Below are 10125 nucleotides of genomic sequence, written 5' to 3'. Positions count from 1 at the left end.
AAAATAATCATCTATTTAGCAAAGTGGTAGTAGTACACAGTGCATACACTCACATATAGTGGACGAAAAGGGAAGCCCAACTTCAAGAGTGACCACTAATCTATCATGCCATTTTTGTTAGGTGAAAGATGTCATAAATAAAAATTGGTTGGAGAGGAATCTCATATAGCATTTATTACATTTCACAATATGAACTTGATCAACTATCACTATCTACCAAGAAATTTAAGCCTTATCAATACACATTTGGCAATGGAAAATTTCATGTATTTTTCTACTTAACAAAACAATAGTAAAATCACAAGGAATAAATGTCTTGAGAAGTAATTTCTAATGTTAACCTATCATTTTAAGAAGTTTATGTGTTCAAAGAGCAATTTGAGTGTGATTTGCTAATGTCTTTTAAAGAAAATGCTTTCATGTAAATATAAGTTCCATGATCTTGAAAACTTGTAGTAGAAAGAAACGTTTATAAGTAGTGTCGGCTGAAAATTTTAGGACTAAAAGGATTTACCAAATTTTACTAAAAAACAAATCATAGATTTTGCAAATTTCAAAAGTGGGGTTGATTCCAATGGAAATTGTTCCCATTTATAATTGGGATAGGCTAATCTCCATCAAAAAAGTACCAAAGACAAAATAAAGTCTTTTTTTTTTTTTTTTTCAAATTCACAAAAACGTACTGATTTTTTTCTATTTCTTTTATTGTTTTTGACTACAAACTATATAGATCATAAAGATCAAACGTTGAAATTTTCAAAAAAAATCATAATGCTTTTAATCTTTTGAAAATTGATCAATGTGCAGCTTTGATGGAGGATAGCCATGTGCTTTATAATTGACTTCCTTGACTCCCTATTTATGAATCATCTCATTAATCGTACCTTGGGAAAAAATAATTCATACTAATGGTTCAACTGCTCGCATCGAGAGAAAGTACAACTTTTTATGACAACATAGTATGCAAGAGAATTAAATGCCTTAAACATGATTTCAACCATTTTTTCTTTATAACACGATTTTCAGCATCCATCATTATCGTCCTAGTTTCTTTGGCACGCTGGTGTATCAAGATACAATACGTCTGGTATATGGGAAGAGTCTTTCCCTACAATGTCGAGACCTTTGTAAGAAGATGAGCAAGATATACAATGAAAAAGTCATGAACTATGAATGGCTATGAAGCCATCCATGGAAATCACACATATCCAGAGCTTGTGTCTGGTCAAAAATCTTATGGCCCCAAACCACAAGAACTTGAGATCCACCTTTGAAGTCCCATTGGAGATTAGTGGAGGTGTTAAAAATTAAGTGGGACACCTTTGAGATTTTGAATTTGAATTTAAGTGTTTTCATGAAAAGACGGGGTTTTATGATGGATGGGAAAGTGATTATATCTATCACTTATTGGGATATCATTTCTAAGTCCGTAAATATTACAATGGTGATTTGCAATGATCATGTAAAGAGTTGGGATTTAAACATTTGTTTCTCTTATTATTATCATCTTATGGGAACGATTAATGTTCACAAAATTCAAGGGTGTGTAAAGATGATAATTGAAAGTGGAGATGGTTTCTTGCATGTGGAATTGAGTTTGTGATTTCTTAAGAGATAAGTCTAGTGTTGAAAGATTTATTGTTGTTAACTCTCTTTGCAACAAGGGGTTTTGTACACTGAGAATTCTAACATTTGTCAATGTCGAGATTTAAAAGGGGTATGAGGAAGAGTTAGAAATAGGAAGAGATATGGTGTGGGTTGAACTTGTAAAAATTGAGGACACCATGTAAAAAGACCCTTGCGCTTGATATGAAGATCAAAGAGGGAGGCTTGCTTCCCTTCATGAAATTTGTGGAAGGGCATGATGAAAAATGTTTTACACAATTTATGAAATTCCGAATTGATAGGAATGTCACCATCAAAAAATTACTTTTCAAATCAACAAGGAGGTAATTGTTATGGCCATTGGCTTATCGACAAAGGGTGGGAATTGGAAAAAAAATCACTAAGGTCTTGATTGAGACTAGTCCGAACAAAATTTTCAAGACAAATGAAACCCCCATCAAGTGCAAAGGTACATTCAATCGAGAGCTTCTTTCGAAGCCTTGGAGAGAGGTTTGCTTCATAATCATGAAAGATCTCACCTTAGAGGGTAGATTTGGATTCTCCTATTACTATCATTTTCCCTTGCTAAACCATTTTAGGCACCATGGCATTATCTATATTCTATTTTTTTGGTTACATGACTTAGAGGCTATTATTATGGAAGCTCATGAGAGAAGTAGTAAGGGTAAACAATTTGTTATTTTACATCAAAGTCTTATTCTTTGTCTATAAAATTTCCATTTATATTTGTGCCCACCTCGTTCTATTTCTATCCAAGATACCAATGACCCTCCTAAGCCACCTATGACCATGGGAGGGAATAACTATGTGGTCCCCATTCCCCAACCTTCCCCATCTTCTACCCATTTTGGAACATCTAAAACATAGAAAAAGGATATTGTTAGGGCCTAAGAGACTACCAAGAAAGCCAAAAACAAAGACCCTATGGACCTTGACCTTGTGGTATTGGATAAGGAGGTTGATGGGGGTTGTCGAAGTTTGGATATAATAGCTAAGAGCAAATGGCAAATAGAAGGATGGAGATTGAGGAGGATGAGTTAGGGAAGGGTGGTAGTGCTAAGAAGAAAAGACCTAGAAGAAAAGAAAAAGTTGTTATGGTAATGTCTATTGAAGAGAATGAGGAGACTACAAACTCAAAGAATGTAGAAGAAAAGAAGGATAAAGATTCCAACATGGATTGCACCCATGTTTCTATTAGCTTCACAATTAACATTGTAAATTTTGCCTCCCCTGCCTCCCCGGTTGTTCATGTTGTGAAAGACAATTCTCCTATGACAACCATGTCCATGTTAGATGCCAAGAAAAAAGGAAAGGAAAAAGTTTTTACTAACCCTAGTGTGATGTAGGATGAAACTGGTGAAAAGTCTAAGGAAAATTGTAGTGGTTACCATGAGCTAGAGAAAAAGGTGGACAAAATAAGGATGAACTTTGAGTCCCTTCACATCAAACATTCCTCCTTGGACAAGAGTTTCAACACTTTGACATGTATTTTATTGTGAAGGTCATGCATCTTGTTGTGACTACAATGCAACTCCTACATCAAGAGAAAGGGGATGAGACCCATAAGCGAGGGAACTCAAAGAAGCTCTATGGATTTTTGGAAGATGACTAGACAAGGGTCCTTCTCTCTAGTTTGAGGATTGATTTGGCCAAAAACTAGTTTGGTTATTTTCTGTTCTTTTTTATTGTTCATGTGGATCTATTAGGATGACCCAACTGTTAAACTTGTAAACTAGCCCTACGTGGAAAATTATTATGCTCAAAACTTTGTTAGTAGTATTAGGAGTGTTTTGATATCATTTCTTCTTTTTAATACTATTGATCTTTAATATAGTATGTTGTTGGATAGATACTTTATTTGGCTATGTGGATTCTGTGGGGATGGGCTTTTGATATTATGTTTGGGGTTGTGAATATGCTAGCTTTTGATCTATTGTTTGTTTGTTGTTAAAGGTTTTTCCTTTATTTTGTAATGATGGGCCAACCCCCTAGTTTTGGAATGCTTTTAATATCAAAAACAATTTATTCAATTAAATTATTAATATGGTATTAAATTAGAAATATTCCATTTTATATTAAATTTTAATATATTAATATTTGTAAAAAACCTTTTTTTTTTTAATATAAAAGTAATATAAACTAGTAATGAAATTTAGAACCAAGGAAAAAACTTATTGAAATAAAACTAACACAACCATATCAATTGGCACATAATTAGGGGACAGGCTAATCTCTAGGCAAAATGCACTAAAGACAAAAATAAGTCAATTTTTTTTTCTTGATTCATTAAAACATAGTGATTTTTCCCAATTTTGTTGTTGTTTTTTACTACAAACTATGCAGATCATGAAGATCAAATGTTGGAATAATGTTTTGAAAATTGGTCAATTGTACATTTGTAGGGAGGATAGTTGCATCCCATAATTAGCATGCCATGCAAACTAATTAATCTATACTCAAAGTGTCACCTCCTCCACGATTTAAAGTAAAAAGAGAGATTTTTATTTTGGCCAAGTTATATTTAGCTGTCCAAGATTCCCCCATATCACCCAATAAAATTGAACAAAAATAATTTTCAATGATTTCTAAATTAAAATTGTATATATTTTATGTACAAATAAATTTGAAAAATGATAATTAATAAAAAATTATAAAACAGTGATTGGTACAAAAAAAATCTAATGTGCCTATTTAAAGTTTGAAAAAGAATTTAAAAGTTTATAATAACAAGTGTCAGTAGTGGTGGCTTGTAATTGTCATATAGTTAAATTAACTGGAATAATAAAGATAAAAAAATTAATAGTTCTAAAAGTAAAATTGAGTTAATTGTAATGATCTATTTAATATAATTTAATAAATATTTTTTTAATCTTTTAATACTTATTAATATTTTGATATTTTTAAATACAACTTTTACATAATTTTTTTTTAAAGATTATAAAATCATCATTTTAAAAATAGTATTTATTTTTCAAAGTATTTATTTTCATATTCGTAAATGGAATTTTTACATAACTTTTATATATTTGAAAATAAAACGTTTTAATCGATCAATTTTTTTTTTAATATAAAAACATTTATAAGTCAAAATATATTTTAATTTATTATCTTTCTATTATAATTTAATTATATTTAGTGTATGCATCTTAAATTGAGAAATTATTAAACATGTTATATATATATATATATATATATATATATATATATATATATATATATATATATAAGGATTACTTTACTTGTTGCAGCACCATGCCACCAATGTGTTGCCCTACTATTCTATTCTAAGGGGTTGAATCAATCAACAAAACCTTTCTTTGGAAGCAGTGGAAAGCAAATTTGTCACTTCAGTGACCAAGCCAATGAAAACCCATCATCTGCACCAGGATAGAAAAAAGGGCATTACTTTAATAGCCTATGGGCCAACAAAGGCAACCCCATTTTGCCTACCTCTGCATGCACAAAGCCCTTCAAATAGTAAGGGGGATTAAGAAGGAAGCACTTATCTATCCATTCATATCTCACTCCCTTTTCCCACCCCCTGATTTCTAATAATAATACTAGGGCAAACCATAGCAATTAGTTATCACTGCCCGGTTGGGTGGGCAATTCTATTAGAAAACTACTATTGCTCCACCAGGGAAAGGGCTATCACCATGGGAAGGCTTCAGGGGTGTGCAATGTTATGTCAGTAGGGGCTAGATTATATATGTGATAGCTACCTAACTCATTACCTATCCTTCCCTAAACTACCCTTAAAATAATAATAAGGCAGGGATTAGGATAGGACCTAGCTAATCTAGGAGTAGTGCTTTAACTAATCAAATTAGTGAATAATTTTAATAATATTAGAACTTAAAAATCTCACATCAAAGATTAAAAAATAAAATGAAAATACATACATTTGATTGGTTGAAATAGAAAACATTAAAATCACAAAAAATACAATAATACTAAATTATAACAAGTGTCACATGAAACTAAATACTTGTTGATATTTTAAGAAAAAATATTATAATAAAATAAAATATATATTTCAATAAATTTAATTTAAATTATAATATATTGTGAAGAATTTTTATTCAAAATATTTATTAATGTATAATTTTTATATAATAAAATAAAATTGTTTAAATATAAATGAAAATAAATATATTTTATATTATAATATATATTTATAATATTCTAATTTACATTATTATTTTTTTGAAAAAATGTACTATACACTAAAATAAAGTAAAAACTTATTGAGATGTTAATTAGTTTCTAACTGTGAAAAGTAACTTTACAAAATATTTAAATTTTTTATTTATACATATGAAAAATCTTTTGAAAATCATGCAATATGGAAGGGCCCATTAAATTCTCCTCTGGTCTAGCCAATCAAATGAGAAATAAATCCTTTGTCAATATTATAACTTAAAAAATTATCATACAAAATAGTAAAAGAATTAGATTAAAAGAGGGTTTATGACATGGCTAGAATTTGGTAATATTTTTAATGTTGAATTAACCTTTAAAAAAATTAATAATAGTAAATTTATTAGTGCGCATTCAACTCCACTAAAACTTTAGCCTTGATTATAATTATTATTTTTACATTTGTATATTTTACAAGATTAGTTTTATCATTAATTATTTAGTGTGGTTAGTAGCAAATATAAATCTAAACTAATGTTCACTCCAAAGGAAAAAATGAGTTCTATAACATCAAATAATATAAATAATTTTTATAATATATAAAATTTATAATGATCTGGATACAATAAGCATGTAAACTTTAAGGAAAACACAAAAATTTGATTGGTTAAACTAATAATATTATTGTGAATGAAAAAACATTTCAATTTAGAACAAATGTTATTGAAAAATCTGATTTATGTGAGCCAATCATATTTAAAAATAATAATTTTAACTAATTTTATAATTAGATCTAAGTTAAAATCTTGCATCTACATATAACGAAATCTAATACTTGTTTAAATAAAGAAAACTTCTGGTTTAAAAAAGATTTTTTTTCATTCACGCAGGAACTAACAAAAACTAATAAACTAAAGTTAAACCCGCTAGCTACCCAGAAACTTCGCAAAATAAATTTACCTATTAGTAAGATTGTTAATTATACAAAATATTGTTTATGCTTAAAGGAGCGAAGGAGGCGAATGAATAATAGTCCCACATGCACGAAGAGAAGGGGTGAGGGGATGAGGAGGGGATATAAAGAAGGGAGGGAGGGAACATCAGAGAGCATCTTTGCGCTTGGGGCAATGACGCAGCTAGTGAGGTTATAACCGAGGCGCGTCAATTGCTGGTTGAAAACTATTTCCAAACCCCCTCGTTGGCCTTCTCCTCGTAGGAGGCCTTCGAGAATTTTTGGAGGGCTCGCCGAAAGGCTAGGGCCCACACAATCCTAATCTAAAAATCGAATTGTATAGCTGCACTGATATTAGCTTTCTGATAGCAGCTAGATGAATAGGCCTCGTACTGTGTAACAATCTCTAGGTCTTTTATTGAATAAAGCGAAGTTTACTTGACGTATTTACAAAAACCTAACTCAATTACAATTGCTATCTATTTACTCAATTTACTGGTGGACTATATTTAGTTGTATATCATATCTTCAAAAGTTCACTCAATTTTTATTTAAGTAGTGGTGGACTTTCAATTGTGTACCAAAAATATTGCTCAAGAACGTGCATATATACCAAAAAAATCTATTGGAGTCTATTGGAATGATACTCCAAATGCTTAAGTATTAGTATTTGTTGAAAGAGGAATGATATCACCACCAAAATTTGAATTGTATTACAATTAGGATAACAATAAAATAATAAAAATGTTCATAATGGGTCCTAGAAGTTCTTATAATGCCTTGAACCTTTAATGTACTTCTTAAGTGAGAATGCCTACAGAGAAATGACATATTGTTTTTTATTAAGGAAAATAGGTTTTGATGGGGCCCTGAAACCCTATAAGACTAAAAGATTAACAAAGATAAAGTGCTTAAAGTATCAACAACATAAAAGTCTCACGCTGAACAACAACCCCCCATAGAAAAATAAGATAAAACTAGAAAAAACAGGGAAGCAAAACAAAAAACTAGGAAAGGCCCAAAAGCTAGGAGAACGACTCGGCCAATTTCTCTGAGGATTTTCGCAGCTCAAATCTCCTACTCAAACATTATTCGAGCTACCTCTTTCAAGTCTGAAAGATCTTTATCAAGTTCCTGGATGCCCTTTTTCTTTGTGCTGGATCTGGTTCTCTTCCTCGATCCATCCTCAGGGGACTTATCTTTGTCATTGTTGGGAGATTGGTCATCCTCCTTACTAACCCAGTGTTCTTCAATTTTGTTTATGAGCACCTTTATGTTATCATTAGACGCTTCAAGAATGTTATAACTTTGCTCAACAATTTTCTGCAGAGTGCCCTCCATGGTCTGAACTCTACTCTTCACTTCCTCCACTCTATTTTCCATATTCTTTTCCTTAGTTTTCCTATTCTGAATGCTACAATTATCCCTCTCTAATCTGCCCACTATGTATTTAAGTTTTAGATTTCATGGAAAGTCCATTTTGTGGTTCGATAACTATCAATAACGTTGTTTTTTGCATTGTTAAGCACATCCATCTGAGGGTTTTCCTTTGTGATGTCACTCAAAATAACAAGGGCAAGGTTAATCAACTCCTCCATTTGTATTTTGCCCTCCTTATTCTCCTTAACCAGAGTTTTAATCATCTCTCTCTTGAGCCCCATCCTCGCAGAAACATTATGAAAATTCCTCCAAACCACATTCTTGTCTTTGCCCGAAATCATACAAGTGTAATGGCTTGACCCAAATTCCTCAAAATCCTGCTCATTCTCTTCCCCACTCCCATGCTTTTCATCTTCCTCATTGCTATCTTCCTTTCCTCATGCCTTTCCTCCTTGTATTCGGTATCTCTCCCTCTTTTCAACCTCCTAAATGGCTTGCCCACATATAATCCTCCTCTCTGTTGGCAGGCATCTTAATAGTAATATTTGTCTTTCCACCCATCCTCTCCTTATTTTCCTTCTCTTCGAGATTGGTATCTTCCTCCCCATTAGCATTGTCACCCTCCATATCCATGCCCTCCACCTTCTCATTGTAGTCTCTATTAGATGAAATCTCAATGTCCTGTTTCGAAATGACATTGTTATCCTCTTATTCGAGTGACCAATGAGGTACAAGTTTTCATTCTCTAATTCGAGTAACCAACTAGTTCTTGTTCATTGATCAATATTTTTATGAGGGTTTTTATCCACAAAAACTTAAATACAAAGTGCTAAAAAATACGTATCATATAATATGATTATAATCACAATGTTTCTAGTCTTATGTGTTACCCTAGGAACATAATTAGTTTATAAAATATGATTACAATTGCAGTGTTTACAAATGGCACCAAGTTCCAAATTTAAATTTTGAGTTTTGCCTTAGGTTGATCTCACATCCTTGCAATCTTCTCGCCATGCTACAATTCATTTTCATTCCATATGTTACCATTATCCCCTTTGTCTTTTTTGTATCTATTATTTCTCACTCTTCCTTTGGTCTTATGACACATTGTCCTACATCCCCATCCTTCAAACCCGATGACTCATTTTCTCTTCATTCCCTTAGTTTTGATCTAGGTGATTGACTCCTAATAACCTTGAACCTTGGTTCAGAGACACACATCACACCATTTCCTTTGACCCTCAATGCCCAGTCTCCACTGACACATCAATAAGTATCAACAAAATATTGTCTTTATAACCCCCTAATGATCATCTAACATGTATTAACAATCAAGTCCCAACCTTAACCCCTAAAAATCCTTGAGAAAATGACATGACAATTGCCCCACTCAAAGATTTATTGAACTCAAGAAAAATACAAATTTACCTATGCTAATGAGTTAAATCATAGTTTGTAATATTTTTTAAATATGATTCAGATTGGAAAATTACATGTGTAACGACAAATCAAACTATTACTTAACTTGACAAGCTCCTTTACACAAACTATTAAACTCTGCCAAAAATAAAACCATCATTCTACTCCAAACTTTTCCATCAATAATTATATGTCCATCAAACAAAAATAACAATAAATGGGACTAATTGTGAACTCAATAAAAACATTATACTACCACAACATGTTCATAAAATGTGCCTAATAAAAAAATCACAAACTACGCTTCAAAAGCATTTTGAAAAACACCTAAACTTATAAAGCTAGAAATTATAGAAGTAGCAACCACTAATTCTCCTTCAACCCAAATAGAATTTCAAACTAAGAATCTCCTTTATGAACAAGGGTTTCAATCCTTCGCACATACAATCCTCATGGATTTTTTGTCAACAAGCTTTCTCCATCAATGAGCTTTCATCCATTAAAGAAGCCAAATATACAAATGAAAAGGAGAAATGATAATCAATAACCCCCAAAATGACCAAAACCCCAATTTCTATATCCACCATCAAAGAAAAGATCTGGGC

General features: G+C 31.6%; 1 non-coding gene across 1 annotated transcript; it reads left to right on the top strand.

Moving 5' to 3' along the window:
• The first annotated feature begins 6875 nt into the window (after positions 1 to 6875).
• LOC149543493 (U4 spliceosomal RNA) lies at positions 6876 to 7026 on the top strand. Its single transcript, XR_016355815.1, has one exon. It is a non-coding gene; the product is annotated as a U4 spliceosomal RNA (small nuclear RNA).
• Positions 7027 to 10125: the final 3099 nt, after the last annotated feature.

The sequence above is a fragment of the Cupressus sempervirens genome, chromosome 8 (assembly GCF_028749045.1).
Source record: "Cupressus sempervirens isolate cs-2001-9-10 chromosome 8, ASM2874904v1, whole genome shotgun sequence".
NCBI lineage: Eukaryota > Viridiplantae > Streptophyta > Pinopsida > Cupressales > Cupressaceae > Cupressus > Cupressus sempervirens.
Note: the sequence above shows the minus strand (reverse complement) of the source record. Positions and strands in the feature narration are given on the sequence as shown.